Below are 19,891 nucleotides of genomic sequence, written 5' to 3' on the forward strand. Positions count from 1 at the left end.
CCCCTGATAGCATAAAAACATGTAGAATACTCACACACACACACACACACACACACACACACACACACAAGCAGCATCAAGCATGTAGTGTCGTTAGAGTTAGATTTAGAGAACCAGCTCTGAACTGGAGCCAATTCAAAATGACTTTCTGATAAAGTGTGGTCAAATTAAAAGAGAGGTCTCAGTCCAAAAGGGACCTGAGGACAGTTAAACCTGGTGCAAATGGATCCATGGACCTTATCCACAATGTGGTCAAACACACCCAAACAACAGGGCAACACCACCACAGCACGATGCAGTGATAATGAGCAGCAACACTGTTTTTCTCTACTTCATAGGTCATAATCTCTCATGTACAAACCCAAGACCCACACAAACAGAACTGGATCCAACCTGGGCTCGATTTCAACAAATCTGTTAACTAGGAACCAAGAGGAGCTTTTAAAACCTCCACTGGAGCTGAAGGAATTGATTAGTGAACAGAAAACAGCATCATGCACCAGTAAAAATGAGTGTCTTGTTGATGTTCTTGACCATAATCACCCAGAATCTGCCAATACGACCATGAGCCAGCACATAATGCACTCAACTCCTCAAAGTAAGAGAGAGAATTCATACTACAAACAGTAACCTGAAAATAAACGTGTTTCTCTCATCAAATCAAAGACAGGATCTGAATGAGTTATGAAAAGTGGGATAACCATCATCTATCTCATGTATGTGGCTCACCCCACACAGGGCATCTCTAACCATCTCAGCGGCCTCCTTATCCACGACAGCGGTGAATAAGACGCCCAACAATTACTAACACTTACACAAAGATAGATGCCCGATAATATCTTTCCCGAGAAGCAAACAAATTGAATTCGTTTTTATTCCAGTCAAAGAAATCAACTTCCAGTAATTACCCCACATGGCAAAAAAAAAAAAAAAACAGAGAGAGAGAGAGAAAGGAGGAGAGAAAAAGAAAGAAATTTGCAAACTATATCATTTTTTGCCGACCATTTCAACTAATGATATTGTAATAAGATGCCTCACAATGGAGAGGGAATGGAAAACGTAATTACATGCATTAGTTTATCTAAGCGCGTGTACCGTCGCAGATCCATCAGTTTTTCAGAGCTCATCTGGAAGCCCATGCATCACTGTCAGGAGCCGTTTGATGGGGGGAAAACGTGTTCATTTGTTAGCCTCGTTTAAAAGATGGCGCCTCAGATTCACTTAGGCCCAGACGGAGCAGAGCGGTTATGACAGCGCCATTACAAAAACACACACAAAAAAGAGAAAAGGTCTGAGACAGAGCACTCTGCGCCTTGGCAACTTCATCAGCTTTTTGCATTAAGGTGATTACAGTCAATGAGAAGAGCCCGAGCAGTGCTGTGTATGTTAATGATGAGATGATGAAACGGTAACAGCTACTCTACCTGGACCGGAGGCTGTGTGCAGCTCAGCGGTGAGAGCAAGAGCTGATTCTCTTAATGTGAGACAAAGACTTGCAAACCTACACTTTGTCTTACCTAGAGATGCACTTTATTCGACTCCATGTTTGTCGATTCTGTCATTAGCATTTTTACCCACATCTGCACACCACGCTAAGATAACTGGTTTGTATTGATTCAATCAAACATTACAGCAGTGGTCGTTTGAATCACATAGAAACGACATTCCTGGCCATCAGCTGGGCTTTAAATTGTCTTTTGCAGGCCACGAAGTTTCAGTTAATCTGGGATGATTAGTGGCAATGAAGGCAGCAGTTTATTATTTAAAATCTTCCAGTTTTATGTAAAGAATTAGAAGAGAATTAAAGAGGAAACAAAGAGCTTTCACTGAAACCTAGAGGAGTGAAATTTGTTAAAAACAGCACTGAAACGTGTTCAGTGTTGAAACCTAAAGGTGAAATGCGGCTGAATCATATTAATAAAAGCCTGTGACATGTGATAAATAAACATTTTTTAGTTGCTTTGATCTATTCCTGCCTTTACCGTTCTGTAAAACATATGATTTCATACAATCAAATGAATAATGTAGGCAAACATCATGTCAGGATTTTTCTGCTGAGATGCATTTACAGACGATCTAGCATCAGATCAGAGGAGATCAAACTGACCTGGTTGTATCCGATATTCAATAAAAGGCTGATATCAGCTTCACTTTATTAGTCCAAGTCCAGGAGTTGAATTCCCAGTGGAGCTCTCTGAACAGAGCGAAGAACTAATGCTGGCAAGGTTAAGGACTGAATTCCCAAAAGGGGCCACCAATACTGAAAAAAGTGCTCTGTGTCTTCTTGTACTCATGATACACTGAAAACCTGAATGTGTCCAGCTGGTTCCTAAAAAGGTCTGTGACATCCAAAGAATTGATCCTTTTAAAACCCATACATACATTTCCATCTAATAATCAGATTTAAAACTCCAAATAACACAAAAAGTCAATAAGTTGCAAGGTTAACAACCAATAACGGCAATAAATGTGTTCGTTTATCTGTTTTTTTTTACAAATTTTATGGAAAATTTGAATGAGCTCAGGCTGCCATCGACACCATCTTCTCACCTTGTGTCTTATCGACCAATACAAATAAACAATCCTGGTCATTACACAATCTGATGATCGTCTCCCAAGCAAACAGAATCCTTTCGTTTTCTGTATCAATCTCAAATTAAAATGATCAAAAGTTCCTGCCTGGAAAGAAACTATTTTTTATTTGACATACGTGCTACATAATTAAACTTCCCTTCCAGTGAGTGATGCAGGTCACTTGTTCAGCCTCACACTAAAGTTATAATCCCACCTAAACAACAGCAGAATGTGCTTAATTATTAACTGAAAAACCCTGAAAGAGCTCAGTGGATCTTCTGTAATTTATGACACAATTAACAAGTCGGGATTTTTCGGAAATCCGTCCTTTTAAAAGTCTGTAACAGGAAAAAAAAAACAGGCTTATGCTATGGGACACCATTACATTCCTCAGTCACCGTCTCCCAACTCTTAATGGACATTAAACACAGAGCTGAAGAAATACACAAGCACAATTGAGTTAGCGGGCACTTACAGGGGAGAAGCCTTGCCCCATACATTTGCGTAAGAACACATAACTGTCACAAAATTACATGTCATTATTGAGCAGATCATATGGATTCCACTTATTGTTGCTTAATGGCCTCTTTTTTTAAAAAAAAAATGTGGTTAGTCGGTGTTTAAAGATAATGCCGAGGAGGATGCTTGGTGTCGTCTTGCCCACCCTCCTGTCCTCCCACCGCTCCCTCCTTTCAGTGAAAGCAAGAATCTGCTTATTCAGTTACATTTCAAACCTCAATTTCCGTTTGCAATCAGCTCGTTAGGGCTGACAGCTTGAAAGGCAGCCATTAATGACACACACACACACACACACACACACACAGACTGCAGCTCCATGTCCAGGAAAGGCCTGTTTCTACTGCAGCCAGGACAGGATGTGAGAGCAGAGACAACAGCGGCTCCCAAGTGGAGGGAAGCCGCCCCCTGCTGGCCTTTAGACAGTCAGCACCGTCTCCATCACCAGGAGCTTCTTGTCTCTCTGCAACTGAGGAGTTCTTTGCATTTCTCAGTATCTATCAGTTAGATTTTTATTTCTACCTCTGAAGTCACATCCTTTAGATAGAACTGAATGTGTACCAGAGGAAGTGGAGCCATTAGCAGTGTGCAGTCAGCCACTGCAGAAGATAACACTCGTCTGTACTTATTATTTGTGCCTTTCCAGGATTTCACATTAATAAAATGTAGTATTTTGCACTGTCTTAGTGGAAAGACTTTAATTCAAACTTTATTTTTACTTGTTTTTCTCCCCAGACTAGAGCTTTTATTTCTCCTTCAAAAAAAAATGAATGAAAGTACTTGCAGTTGACAAATAAACCTCATCAGGTACAAACAAGGCCTCAGAACATGTCTTTTGACTTGTGAGGTGAGCTTCCTCTCCCATGCAAACACCACACCAACTGTTTGCACCGATTTGTCTCTTAGTTTTTCAGGTGCAGTACATTACATACATTAAATTAAATAGATGAAAAAAGGGACATTCATGGGAGATATGGGCAATTATGACAACCTTTTTCTGCATGAATTGCAGAGCTCTGTACAGAGAGAGAGGAAAAGTGACACGTTCCTACATGGTTAAATATTCTGGCAGTAAAGCCTGTGCATGTATTACCTGATGATAAACGTCTCTTATGCAAAGACAATGTAAATCACATCACAGGTGATTTAACGAGCCCACCAGCATGTATATGTACTAAAGTTCATCATTTAATAGAATCCAGTGATTTGGGCCTCTGCACACATTAACATTGCATCCTCCAAGGATTTGACTAACCACATGTGATTTGTTTTAAGACGTCTGTTTAATTTTGTACCAGAGCAGGTGTAACATTTTAGTCCCAAAATGGGAGCCATCTCATTTTCAAATGGAAATCTTTGATTATTCATTTTTTGGCAGCTTCTCGTGCATGATTCATGAAAGGCCGGTAGAGGGCTAATTGTTCAAATTAATTTGCGTAAACGACTAAGCAAGAGATAACAGAATTACATCTGCACTTCCCTGGCACTGGTTCAACGGTGACGGGCCTCAACAGGCAGCTGCATCAAGATGGCATCCTTGCCAGAAATTAAAAGCCACAAAACATTAATTAATAGACTTTTTGTTACGTTAATCTTCACCAAAAGGTTTAAGGAGAGCAGGGTGGGGGGAGCTGGGTGTTGGGGAACACAGCAAAGAAGTAGGCGGTGTGCATAATTGGAATAAATTAGTTTGATGAAACATTTTGGAAAAAGGTTTTTTAAAAAGTGGCAGTGGGTTAAATATGAATAAAACTCAAAGGGGGGAGGGACACCGGTGTTGGCGTTAAGTTTTTGACAACTTCATTAATCGCCATGGTAATAGAGTCATTCCAGTTCGAGCACATTTGGTCTTCTGTCTGAAAGCAGTCGAGGCGGACGGTGGCAGTCGGTGCGTGCGAGCGGCCGCCTGGCCAACAAACGAGCGGGCCGAGCCACAGGACTTCTGGGAGTGTGAAGGCACAGCCAAGAGGATGCAGGACCATCAATCTCCTGGGCCTCAGCTCCTCCCCCTCCTGTTCTCCCCAAATTGAAGGAGCAGCCCATACTTTGCACTTGTCAATTTGGAGCTTTATCTACATGCTAGAGGCTAATGAGCCATCTCAAACTCTTGATGGCCAGGATGTAAATGATCTTAACTAGCTCTCTGTCTGCTGTCACAAGTTATAGGGCCACAATGGGGAGGAGCAGGGAGGAACTCGATGTGCTAGATCCTCCTCGCTCTCCTTTCGTAACAAGGGGTCATAGAACTGGTTCTGGTCAACGGTTAGAGCTGGGCCTCAACCCTGCTAAGGTCACATATAATCAGTGTGATGAGCCAAAGTTAACCAAATACATTCAATTGTTTTAATTCACAGAGAAAACTGAGGCTGAAGGAGTGAAGGTATGTTGGTGGTGGCCAAGAGCAGCAACACTGTCAAACCACACAACAACAACAGGAGTGGGCTCTACTGCTCCAGAACATCTATTTATAGTTAAAGACAGCGGTGTGTACGTTCAGGTGACTGCTGTGCATCGTGTGGGCAGCTCACAACACAATAAACCTACAGATTTTAACCCCTCAGGGAGCCACAATCACCTGGAAACACGACGATATGAATCATCTACTGCACTTTTAACATCTTTATCTTTTCCTTAAGAAAAAAAATCTATTGTAAAGTACTTAGAAAGTAGAAGAAACAGTTAAAACCAGGTATGCAAACCTGGACACCACCTGAAACAGTGACCAAACTACCAGCACACACACACATAAAGTCAGCTATTGTGGTAACGTGGTATGTGAGACAGCCAGCAGGCCATCTGAGCATTAGGATTTACTTGAGCAATGCCTCTAATGAAGGCTAAAGCTCAGTGAAACTGAACGACTTCGGATGAATCACCTTTTCCAATCAGCCCGAGGAGATACAGTCTCCCCCCCTGCAGCGCTTCAGGTCCCGTTTCCCCCACCATCATATAGGCAATGTAAACATGCTGCAGTGTGGTCCATTTCTCATCTGCTTCTTTCCCCCCACCATTTCAAGGGATATTATTACCATAAATTATGGCTGTAATGCGAGGTGAAAGGCAGATAAAAAGTGGAGTCTGGGCATCCATTTAGCTCTGGTAAACTTCCCTGTTGCTGCCAGTTCATGATCACCCATCCAAACGGACTATTTTATGCCCGACTTGTCTGATGCATGAGGAGGAGAGTACAGCGCCATTTTTTATCCCTTTTCTTCTTCCCTCCTCTCCCCTAAAAGAGAAAAATCGATGGGAGGACACGAAGAGGCCATCGGTTATGTTTGTTTTAGCGGGAAACAAGCTTGCGTCGGCACGCAGCACGACTCACCTGGGCCCCGTTCATCTCTGCTCTGCGGAGCCCCTGAGGCCCTTGAATGCACCACCCACGCTGGTTGTATCGACTCCACGCCTACACATCAGTTGAGACAGAGCAGGGATCTAACTGTCACTGCAGGTGTGTGTGTTTGTAGTATTCTTATATGCAATCTTTGCTGCTAAAATAAGCCACACATCTGACATTCAGAGGCTCATCATGTGTGTGCATGAGGTAGATATTGATTAATACCAGTGCAGACACCAGTCATTCTGGACATGCCTGAACTTTGGGCAACTATATGTGGACATTTTGACCAGTTTTATGGCCAACAAAATGGATCTGTTTCCTGCTTTACTGTGATAGGACAGATGGTTATCATTTTGCCTACCTAAAAACTGCAGTGTTTGGTCAATAAAGGGCCGTCATGGTCACCAAAGGAGCAAGTATTAAATAAAAATAGAAGAAACTCAAATGTATGTGCAGCACTGGTAGTTTAGAAATGAGAAGTTTTAACTGAATTAAACACCATCCAACACTGAGATGTATGTATACAAGACTAAGAGCTCTGATCAACTTGAAAATATTAGCTTTGCTCTCTCTGATTTCTTCATCATTTTTCCTCCATCTCTCACCCTCATCACCATTTTTCCAGCACTGACATCCCGACAGTTGGTGCTGCCATGTTGCTTACAGCCTCATTTTTCTTCTTCTTCACTTATTCTGTTAATATATTCAGGCCCTTCTTCCTCTCCTGATACATATTCGCTCTTGATTGTGGCTGCCAATTAGCCGGCGAGGCTGTGGCAGTTCATCCATCTGACTTAAAGGTTCCTTGCCACTAATTTTGACGGTTGGGTCAAGTAGCGAAGGGGCCCATTAATTGGAATAATGAAGTCTTCAGTGAGTGATCATCAATGACTTCAGAGTGCTATTAATCCCTTAAAGAAATCATCTCTTTATTTTTAATGTTTAGCTTTATCGTCCAGCCAGCTGCTGCAACATCTCATTTATCTGAGACTTAATAAACATCATGCATGTATGATTTCTCTTTCTCTCCAATGTCATTTGCTTTAATTTCTCTCCTACATCTCTCCACAAACCATTTAATTTCCTCTTATCCCTCTCTCCCTCTTCTTCATGCCTTTTGCTTTTCCAACTTTATTTTCATGCTTTTTTGCTACTCTTTCCTCTTTTTCTTCTCCTTCATTCCTCTCTCACACAATCTCTCCCTCCTCACGCTTCATTCACTCCCCCTTTGTTCTTCCTGTACAGTCCACCTTGCCCTTTTTCTTTCCCATCTTTCTATCACCTCTCTCCATCTCCCCATCGTTTTCAGCCACATCAGGCCACGACTCTCAGGCCGACTGCTTGTCTATAACATTATATCTCCATCTCTATATACTGTAGGATCATGCAGGCCCAGAGAGAATGCATCTATGACCATATGAAGCTCTTCTACCTTCAGGTCAGACGACAGCTGTCTGAACACTGTTCCCAGAGTGGAAGCTATGTGTTATGTACCTGGACGCTGGAATCCAGAGGACACGACTCTTACCTGGACTTTAATGAAATGTTAAAGAACCCTAAAGGTTCTTTCATTTCAATCTAGCTTGATTTATGTCTCTATTTTCCATCATTCATTAGAATATTAAATGTTTCTACAATTTCTACAATTTGTAGGTTTAACATTTATACTGTACACTCTGTTTTAATGCATTATGTAAAAACAGAATTACCTTAGTGCATGAATTTCTCTGTCAATGCCATTTATTTTGTCTTCATTTTCCTCTTTTCTGTGTCCAAAAACTCCTTTCTCCACCCTTCTGTCTCCCTTTTTTTCCTGGCTTATTTTGCCTCTCTCTCTCTCTCTCCCCCCTCTTCTCAATCCTTTTTACATCTCTCTTCTCATTTCTTCCTCCTACCATCCTCCCACCTTCCTTCCATAGCTCACTCCACTCATGCCGAGCCACTTCAGGTCTATATTTGCTGCTTGACTGGACAAATAGAGCATCTATCTGTGCACAATTTTCTTCCCATTCATTCTGTTGCAAGGTGGCAGACAGCTTTAATAACCAATGTAACAAACAAACTGTGGGCAGACTGCAACCAGGTCTTTCACATACCTGGTAACCCACAAATCTACTGACAGCGAGGCAGAGGAAGAAAATGAAAAGAGGCAGAATATTAGTACATTCAGTATTATCATCTATTAACTTTCTGTGGAATCATAGTCCTATTGTATATATGTGTGCTGTCCAAGTTAAGGATTCCATGCAAAATGTAATCAAAACCTATAACACATCCATGTGAAAGTTGTCATTTAAAAAAGGAAAACATCTCTGCCTCGGATGCATGTGCATATCTGGAGAACCATTCACCTGATCGGCACCAAAGGGAGTACAGCGGACCCTCTTTTGATTGGATGAGGAGCTCTCAACGCTGTAAACAGCACTTGCAGAGGCCAAGCAAGCAGCCCTCTCTGAGCGGGCACATCCACCGACAAAGCTGCAAGCAGCAATACAGGGAGCGAAGCAAGCACCCCACGCAGCCATGCCTCCAACAGGCATTACACTAGTTATCTATACAATACACTTTGGCTAGAAGCTATAAACACACCAAGGCTGTCACTTTTCCAAATAGTCTCTTTTGACTAAATTCAAAGAAACAGAAAATAATCTATATAATGTGAGTTTAGAAAGCTGGAAAACAGCCTTAATTTGTTGTTATTTTGCCATCAACGCTGCGGAGAAATACTTCCACACACTGCTTCATTATTGTGATTATCCAATCGGGCAGCTTTGCTTCCTGCAATCTTCCTACATTTTTATTCATTAGCTTATTTTACTGAGGTCAATAAGACATGCATGGACAAGCTGATAGTGAGTTTTAAGAGCGCCCTCTGCTGGGCCACAATGCAAACTACTCTCATGACTCTCAACGCGAGCATCACCTGCAGCTGCAGAAGAAGAAGAAGAAGAAGAAGAAAAGCAGCATCACAGGAGTGAAGAACCTGCTGGAGAAGACACGCCTTCACCTCATCAACTCTTAAAATAAAGATGTAAGATAGGATGTCAAACCAGAAGCTGTGACACAAAGCACAAACTCCATTTTTCTACCTCATGCTCTGTCTTTCAGACCGTTGACCCCCTCCTGTTTTTACAGCTGTGGCCATCCTAAATCCTCCTTTGTATGCACGCACCAACATATTTAGTCCTACACTCAGTCTAATGAACACATCATGAGCAATTTTAACACATTTGTCAACAAGATTGACGTGTTTAAACTTTAGCCGAGGTTTGTTTTCTGCTTTCTGTCAGGATGACACAGCATCTCAAAAACTAATCAATGGGTTTGTTTGACGTTTCAAACATAATATTACTTAATTCATCTGAAACGTCTATTCATTCACCTACAGCATCAGTGCATCTGCCCATCAGTCTTTTCATCTATCAATCCATTCATTCAGTTATAAGCTGTGCTACAGTAGGTAGCCATTACTCACAGTGACAGTGAAGAACTGACTGCCAATAACCCCAACAGTGAATACATGTCAAAGACAACTTACACTGAGCTCACTCTGATACTGCAGGATTTCAGACATGAAAGATGGACTTGATTCACCCCTCTGACAGCAAGTGTAAAGCCTCTGTGCTTTCATGGCGTGGCCCGAGTCAAATTGTTCATTTTACCTCTAATCGTGCCATTTATCAAAATGCTGCTCAGCCGCGTCAGTAAGTGCAGTTATGCTAACTAGATCCGAGCGAGGCCACGGAGAGGACTAGCCATCACTCACTTTGGGGGGGGTCTACAACAGATGTTAGCTACAGTAGGTACCAATCAAATATTTTCAGGGCCTTTTTTAAAATGTCACTTATTGCATTTTCAGAATAAGAGCTGATTTTAGTGTTTAAAGGTTCTATCGCAGCGGCTCACACAGCTCAGGTGCCTTTACCTCCAAAATGATGCTTAAACACACACTAGAGACGACCAGACCTGAAAACTGCTACTGCAGAGTTGCTGATGTGCAGCTGACCTCTGACCTCTGTATGATCCATGGGGGATATAGCACTTGGAGACAAACATCTTCAATGACAGGGGCAATGTGTTGAATAGAGTATTTAGAAATTCAGAATTCAACAACAGCAATCTCTGATCTGAAATACTAATCACCGATTTTTCTAGATCACTTTTAAAAAGATCCAACACTTTCCATACTGTCAAATTAAAGATGTGTGTTCAGTATCCTGCCAAGACATCCTCAACAAAAAGGCACTTTAAGAACAGATACATTTTGCTGACTGTGCAGGAAACTCTTCTTCCACGGGGGGTTTTGTCTGAGGCTGACCTGACCTTTGATAGGTATTTAAGTGTTATTGGGCCTGCATGCTCTTTGAAGGAGAGCCGACTAAACCCCATCTATCCCATCATGTTATTACCGTGTGTATTTACTTTTCTAAAACAGGACGCTCACCAATGTGATCAGCGTCTTGCTCAAAAGCACTCCAAGAAAACTGGAGGAAGATACCGCGGACGCCACCAGACATAATGATTTTTTTTTCAGAAAACACTCCAGCAGCTGCGTTATGCGACTGTATCCTCCCATTTGCCTTTATTGAGACCGTATTAACCCGGGGCAGAGCACCACAACACAAACACCAGTCAATTTACCCATTTTGCATCCAATTCTCATGGATGATTATGAGCCGCGTTGCTGCATTTGATGGAGAGATTAATCTTGCTTTGATAGAAATATGTCAGTTTCTGCAGGCTGTGATGGATGTGATTTATCATTCCGGACAAATCTGTGCCTGAACGTCCCTCCTCCTGACAGCTCTATCGTGGCAAGAATGTCCCAAAATGTCACCTGTTGTACGCCAAGTGACCTTCTAATTTTCTAATTCAATTTCAAGAACTCCCCTCCCCACGACTCAGCCCATATCATGAACCAGTAATAACAATTACACACCGTGACTGGCTCCAAAACCTGCAATTCCCCCACTTTAAATCAAACCCCAAGTAGTCTTTTATTAGGCTGCCCGGTTAAATCAATCTAAATCTAAGCATAATAACTCTCTAATCAGGTGCTGGGGAGAATAATAGGTTGTCACGCTCGAGGAAAAATAGGCAATCATGGAATGTTTTCTTTAATTAGGCCGGCTAAAGTAGAAGGGCACGGCAGGAGCGTGGGACACATTCATCATAGCCAAGGTGGGAAATTACTTCAATTACTCAGGAAGGGGAGAGTGAACAGAATTACAGAAGTCAGAGAAGCAGAAGAGAGGAGACCGTGATCTGCAAGGAAGTCCTAATGACACCAGGGGCAGAGGAAGCAGGGACAGAGGAGGGAAGGAGTGAGGAAATGAGGACAGGAGGAGAGAAGTAAGGAGGAAGGACGGCGAATTCAATTCATGAATATGTAATATGTATATCAGCGTCAAAGACGTGTTATTGTCAGCTAATCATGTTTGCATTGTTCTGTTGCTTATTTTATTTTGTTTTCTTATGGAAATAAAAGTAAAACATTCAACTTATGGGACAGTTACAGCCGTTTTATGCTGATTGCAAAGTATATTTTCTCAATTTGCAGCATTATTGAGAGGATGTAACTTTTTCTTTTGACTTAATGAAGTTAATACATGAAAGATGGTTGAAAAAAAAAACAGAAGGAAGAAAAGGATGATGAAGACAGTGAAAAAGGAGGGAGGACAGATGAGACTTTACTTTCAAGATGGCACTCCCCTGACACAGCGTATCTCTCCGAGTCAAGATGAAAGGAGAGAGGACAACGTAGGTGGACAAGGAAGGAATTTAAGATGGAAAGAAAGAAAGCTAAAAATGACGGCAGGAAGGAGGAGGATAAATCAATAAGTAATGGAGTTAAGAGCAGAAAGATAACGATATAAAGCACAGGAAGCAGAAGAGGGACGCAGAGTGCTGTGAGGTGGAGAAAGAAAGGAGGTGAAACAAGGGCAAAAAGAGGTAAAGAAAGAAGGCGAGTGGAACGTCTCAGATTTCCTGATTTGCCTGAACGCCTCTTGCCGTGGCTGTAAAACAATCCTCCATCAGTCATCCTCAAAACTGGACACCTACCTAGACACCCAACAAGCATCCACCACAGAGCGCCCAGTGTCTGTCAGCTTTCCCAGAATGCAACGAGAGCGAGTGACTGAGCGAGCCCGGCCGCAATTCCTCCCAAGATGACGAGATAAACGGCCTCTTACTGTAACTGGAGCTATTGATTCGGACGATGCTTTGGCAGGTCGTGGATTCAGTTTGCTCTGTGACTGAGGACGTGCCAGCTCGGCTACCGGCCAGATAAATACAGAGATTAGGACTTTTGATAACTGCGACACACTGGCTGGCCGAGCACTGAGCTTAGATGAAGTGGCTTTTGTAACGGTGACGAGGAAAAGCTCTGAGATGGACCGAGGCACTTTCACTCTGCCACTGTCCGTTTATTAAGTACTTTGACAAATCAACAGCCAAAAGAAATGCGTCTCCCTGATGTTTAGAAGGAAGGAAGTCTTGTTTTGGTTTTTTTTAAACAGAGAAGTATCTGACAGGCTGTATTCATGGTCTGGCTGTGTGGAAAAGTGACTGCTGCTTGATTTTGATTTCCATTGATTAAAAGAAATACATATATTCAGCTGGTGACAGCCAGCATGCTTTTGGACCAAATCGCCTGCTTTTGTCCTCAGATCATTTAAAATGTTTGTACACGTCTCTCACAACTTATTCCCCGTGCATTTAGTTGTGTGACAAACAGGCCGGTCAACAGTTTGATTACAACCACAATAAAAAGTGAAATCCTAATAATAGAGGAAAGGTAAGAAAATTGTTTTGATCATAAAGAGTCAAGATGCACTCTGGCTGTGTTATACTTATCTTGATTTGGGGTTGTCTGCCATTGATGACAACCAGTGATTAGCAAACAAGTGTCAGATAAGATTCTCACAAATAATCAGAAGCACAAAAGGAGAGCAGGACTGTCAACTGTTGAAAGGGACTGTCATGTTACTTACATCAAGCTCACAGGATTGATCCTCATCTCACGAAGACGCCACATCACTTCTGTCCATTAACAGCCGTGCAGGCACAATCCTGGGGATGAAAACGTCCATTTAATATTCCAGATCTGATTGTTTCACTCTGCTACACAATGCACGAAACTGCATCAACTACTCCAACAATGTGATTCACAGCTACCGGACATTATGCACACACTACAGTACGTTCGGATTATTTGATATTTAAAGAAAGTTGCATCCTAAAGTGAGAAACACAGGTGATAATGCCACTGACTCCCACCAACCACCCACGGCAAACATGGAGCAGCAGTCAGGCTACAACAATAAAAGTGATATAAAACATGAACACTTAACTGCTGAGATCATTTTAAGGTGTTTAAGGAGCCACAAGAACACTCCGACAGGACTTAACAGGACTAAATGTACCACAGTTTTAAGGATTTAGCATTCATGACGCTTATTCTGCTTATTTTCCGATTCCACAATAGAAGCAAAGCACGGCTGATGGATGAGGATCGACAGCCTTGGAAAGAACAAGCTCACACTAGCATGAGCAAGATTATGTGAGCGAATGACAATAACTGTCAAGACATTTTCAGTCTATTCCCCCAGTTTGAAGCCCAAACCTCATCCAGACTAGTCCTGGAGGACGAGCTGTGATAGCAGAAGATGGAGAGGCCTCCGTCAGTATCACAGCGAGGTGGTAATCAGGCAGGGATCTGTGTTTCACTGAAGCGATCAATACAAGGATTGCAGCGTGTTCACATCTTGCAACTGTGCAGGATTATCAGGTTGGGGCGATCCATCATGACTTGAAAGGTGGTCAATGGCAGGGCAGCCGGAACTAAATAAGTGGAGGAGGTATAATGTAGCTCGTAGCTGTCGGCTTCTCAAAGGATCTCGCTGTCGGAGATGTTTGTGTGTTTGTCTGAGAGGCAGGAAGGAAAAAACCCTGATTTGGTTTTCTATTAGTCACTTCGTTAAGTGGAGTCGAGTCTTTTTCAGTCATTGAGTCCTTAAAAATAAAAGAATTCCAATCAAAATGTCTGTAAGCTTTCAAAAATCACCTTTAATTGTTCTTGATTGTGTCGCAGCACCCTGCTGTGACGACCAAACACACACATTTAATGTGTTCTGTGTACGCCCCCCCCCACCACCACCACCCTCCTGTTCAACAACATTTATCTAGAAAAGCTGCAGCTTAAGTCAAATCTGTATCATGTCCAGCTCCTTGTCGGACCGTGTGGTGCTGCTGAGGGCGGCGGCTTCAAGTCAGGTGAACCTTTTCTGTTTGGACACTAATATTCTCACTCACATCATTCTCTTACCCTCCTCCTCTCTTACTCTCCTCCTCTCTTCCTCTCCTACCCTCCTCCTCTCTTCCCCTCCTCCTCTCTTCCCCTCCTCCTCTCCTGTTCCTTATTTTCCTTTCTTGTTATCTTTCCCTTCTCCTTCCACAAACAAACTCTCTCTCTCTCCATCCTCACTCTTTTCATCTGCCTCCTTTTCTTCTTTCATCTCTTTATTGGTCACCCCCCCCTCCATCATCCTCTTCCTTCCTTCCTTCTCCCCCCCTCCCATCTTTTTTTTTTAAACCACCTCCCTCCTTCCCCTCTCTTCCTTCTGCTCCACTGACCAGAGGTCCATCATCATTGCAGGGCCAGCCCAATTTTTGTTGTAAAGGCAATAAATCATTTCAGCTTTCATCTATTGCTGTTGATGAATGACCAATTATTTGTCATCTAATCCCCTGAAAAACGATGACCCAGGGAGACGGATCAACTTCTTTTTTTCCCTCTTCCTCCACTGGCTGATGTGACACGCGACAGCAGTGATGGATTGTATCCTTAAACTGTTATTACATGTATAATGTGGCGCTCAGATCAGACATCTCACTTCTGTCTGGGTTTCCCTCCTTAAACAACACACACTGTATCGGTTACAATGCAGGTCATGCAAATGAAGAGAGAGGAGATAAGCCAGGTAGGACAGGATGCTCTCACCCCTCCTACGTTTGGGTTCATCATTTCCATATAAACATAGTGTGGTTTTAACTACAATAACCAACGTGCCCTCTTGGCAGGTTTTCACACAGTTATCAAGTGACTCATTAGAAGAGAAGAAGAAAGAATAAGTTCCTTCGTTGCTATTTGATGGATTATTGTTCAAAACATTCACACAATTCTATAAAATACTGACTTTTTGTCTTTATCCTGTTGTCCTGTGCTTGGCTGCAGGTATTTTCTTATAGAAAACTTCACATATCAGTGAGTAAGTCGTATAGTAAGTCGTATTTATTCATTTGTGTGACTTGCCAAAGCATCTGCTTGTCTGTATTATAATGCAGTTCTGATGAAGACGCCTTAGAAATTAAGTACAAATAGATATGAACCATGAAAAGAAGTTAGTTAGAAGCTAAATGTAATAATCTGATATGATTCAAGCTCTAAAAATCTCATTTAATTGGTGCTTTTTGTTTATATTTTGATCCTGATTTGATATATAACATGTTTTCCCACTGGTAAAACATGTGTTTACCTGTTCTTTCTTCTTCTGTGGAGCTGGTTTGTGCCCTCGAGCGCAGCTGCAACACATCCGATTTTTTTTCCACAAGAAAACGAAACTGCCAAAAAAAAAAAAGAAAAAGAGGAAGCAGACTGAGAGATCAACTTCCACATGAGACGGTCAATCGGTTTCCTCCACATCCCATCAATCACTGGCCTTGTCATGACTTTTACACAAGAGATTTCCATCTCCAGTTTCTAAGGAGCTCAAAGATCAAACAGTGATAAAAGCAGCACTGTATGATCTTGTGTCCAAGTGACTACATGCCAAAACACACAAAACGCTTTGTATCATATCACGTTTCTGCAAAGCCCAAGTCCAACACTGTCCAGTGGATGGAATAAACAGGGACCGAGCACAATAATCCAGTAGAGGGACGTGTCCTCTTCATGTTCATGCTACTTTTCACACAACATAGATTTAAACATAGAACATAAGCAGATAAAAGGAGTATTTTCAATCAAATCAACCACTCAGAAGTACATAAAGTCATTCAAATTACTGGTGGGAGACGTGGATTTCAGTCAAAATAGCAAAACAACATAAAAATAGTTGCAAGTTGCAAGTAAAAGCAGCCTAAATCTGGATTATAGGTAATTTGTGGATGTCTCCCATGGGATCAGTGAAGCTGTTCTTCACCCTGGAGTAAAGCCTCAGAGTAGTTTGGCTGATTCTAATTTGTATTGATGCAAAGTTATGAAATAACTGTGGAGGAGAAAAACATTTACCTTGGACTTCCCCTGGACAAAGTAGCATTCAGTGTAAACAGTTGGACTTTAAAAAGTAAAGTAAAGTAGTTTCAGGCTCCTCTGGTGGACTTTATTGCTTTATGCTTGAAAAACTTTAAGATGAGTAAAACTCTTCTTCTCACTGGAAAACTGAACGAGCTCGTTAACAGGTGAGGATCAGTTTAAAGCCGCCATTCCTGCACTCACCGGCCTGCAGGTGCGGAGCGCGCGCCCTGCACACCTGCGGACACACGTGACCACACATAACCACACGTGACCACACGGTGAGTTCACGGCACTGCTTGATAAACCAGAAACTTCTGGGTCCGTGTTGGGCTCCATCACTGCTGGGAGCTGCATTCACATCCTGTTCTTCTGATACTACTATGGAAACATCCATTCAAATGTCCCCCACAATGACAGAGTTTATGTAAAATATTGTTTAACTTCACCTCTTTGCACCAAAAACAGTGATTTCAATGAAACTTTGTTTGAAATTTCAGAAAGAATTCAGAAAGAATAAACATAGCTGGGTTTAATCTGCAAACATGAGTTTGTATTTTAGAAAGTTAATCTGAAAACTACAGCTGTCAAATCGATGTAGTGAAATAAAAAGTAAAATACGACCCTCTGAAATGTAATTAGTGCTTTTAAAAGTGCTCTCAGTGTAAATTACACTGTGTTTTAATGTGATGTTCCTCCTTAAAGGCCACTTTATACCACGATATCAATAATGAGAATCAACTGCTGGTCATAAATAATGTGTCCACTAGGTGTTAGTGTTTCCTTCCTCCCTGTCAGGGTGCTGTATTCTACATTGTATTTAAGGCCACATGAGTTAAATTAGAATCTATTTCTTAAAGTATAAATAAAACTAAAATATATTGTATTTATGGCTCCATGAATTAGGACCACATGCACTGCAGCTGGTGTCTTATCAGCACGGAGGGTCCATGTGATGTTTCATGGTGTTTCATGTTCATGGTGCTGCAGCTGTTTATCTCCAGCATGTGTGGTGTAGCTGGAGTCAGCAGCCAGCAGAGGACAGTGTTTAACAGAACATCCTGCCTCACACACAGTGCTGCCATCCAGACAGGAGGACTGAATCATGTCAGCTGTGGGAACGTCTCACCAATATTAGTGTATTAAGTATTAATTAGATTCGTGTTTGTGATTTAAACTCTTCAAGGAAAAAAACATTTTAAATTCATCATTCAATATCTACCTCTGCTACCAAGGTCAACAGGCTATTAAAATGTTTAAATGAGCGCCTGAAGAGCTTCCCAGCAAATTGAATTTTTCCCCCTTTCATTCCCGATGAACCTTCAAAACTTATTTGTCAGTAACAAAAGGGCAGAAAAGTCTGCCAATAGAGAGAAATGATTCCTTTTGTTCACATGACGGTTTCACTCATTCAGGGATTTTCTATGGCAAGAAAGTGTCATTATACTGAATTAATTTGGAGTTTGAGCATTTAGGCATTTAGCGTTGGACTGAATGATTCCTTAAGGTGTACATTTCCTAGACAGTGCTCCTCAAAATGCAGAATCAGAGAGTGAAAAGTGTAAAGTGAAGATGTCACAGGTCACACAGAGTGTTCAAACAAGATCATTTAAAGAACTAACAAGGCAGTGTGAGAGTTCCCTGTTGGGTAATGCTTCATAAAGCTTGAAGCTTTTCTCTTAGTGTTGCATTTGAGAAGAGTCTCGCTGAGCGTGGAGATGTAAATGCAGCCGAACAGTGCAGTGCTCTTATTCTCTCAAGTGTTATGAAAAAAAAAAGTGGCTCAGTCCCATTTCATTTGTCAAGGGGCTACTTAAGAATGAAAGATGCCCTCCCCATACCCCCCCCGCCCTTTTTTTTTCCCAAGGACGTATGAGCTCATGCTGCCTGGCCGGCTGCCTGGACGAGGAGGAAGAGGAGGAGGAGGAGGAGGCAGAAGAGGAGGGGCGTGCATTCATCAGGTACATTACGTCACCGCAGGCCAATCCCTGCTCTGTGACACGAGCTCTCACAGCAGCGTCTGTCGCAGAGTTTACCGTGTGGGAGTTGGCTCAGAGAGACACCAGATGAATCTTACCTCGGGGCCAAGGGTCACAAGGTCGAATCGTGTTCGTCCAAACGTCTACAGCCTCCACTGTGTATGTGCAAGAAAAGGAGAGTCCTTTCATGATTCGGAGGCATTGATGTTTATTTTTAAAAGGTTGACCTCATGACTTAAGAAAGAAATCAGAGATTTTTAGTCACAGAACAAGTCTGCTCTTATACACCTGCAATGTTTGGGAGAAATAAAGAAGTTACACTCACACTTTTCATCTGCCCAAGGTTTTTATTTCACAAATGTTTTGCAGGAAGCTTCCTTTCTGCATTTTGTGGCTGAAAAGTCACTCTTGTTCTCTCTACGGTGAAACCTTCAGGTGTGTGCTGCAAAAAAAGAGCTTTCAGAGGTGTTTAATACATGGTCAAACAAACTGAATCACCACTGCCATTGACCAAATCGCTAGCACTTAGCATGCATGCTCCTCTCGCTGGTAACTAAAAGCACAGTTGTCAGATCAGATTAGATTAGATTAAACTTCTTTTCATTGCAGGAAAAAGTTCCATTGGAAATTCAGTTCAGCCGGGAGCCTAATAGTTGTGCTGCATAACCAGAAAACTGCAGCATTCACAGGTCGACTCTCAGCAGATAATAAAGTGAGGTTCTGGTGACAGTAGGTGCTGGAAGAAACATCACTTTTAAACATGTTGTCCTCTTCAGGGGAGCAGAGGAAAGAATCAGGGGGGCTGATGGGAAATGTGGTCCTCGTTTGAAGAAACAGTGGCAACGATGACGATATCTAAACATGGTACGCGACTGTCGAGGTCACTGATGCTTCGGGACGCTGTTTGTACACAAGTGAGGCTGTAAAGCTGTCAGCCTCGTTCTGCCTCAACCACAGTGTGTGTGTGTGTGTGTGTGTGTGTGTGTGTGTGTGTGTGTGTGTGTGTGTGTGTGTGTGTGTGTGCGTGTTCAGCCTTTTTTACCCAACATGAACCCACAGTTCATTCCATGAAAGATGAACTGAAAGAGACAGATTTTAAGAGCACTAGATAGATAGATAGATAGATAGATAGATAGATAGATAGATAGATAGATAGATAGATAGATAGATAGATAGATAGATAGA

This window comes from Pempheris klunzingeri, chromosome 24 (assembly GCF_042242105.1).
Source record: "Pempheris klunzingeri isolate RE-2024b chromosome 24, fPemKlu1.hap1, whole genome shotgun sequence".
Taxonomy (NCBI): Eukaryota; Metazoa; Chordata; class Actinopteri; order Acropomatiformes; family Pempheridae; genus Pempheris; species Pempheris klunzingeri.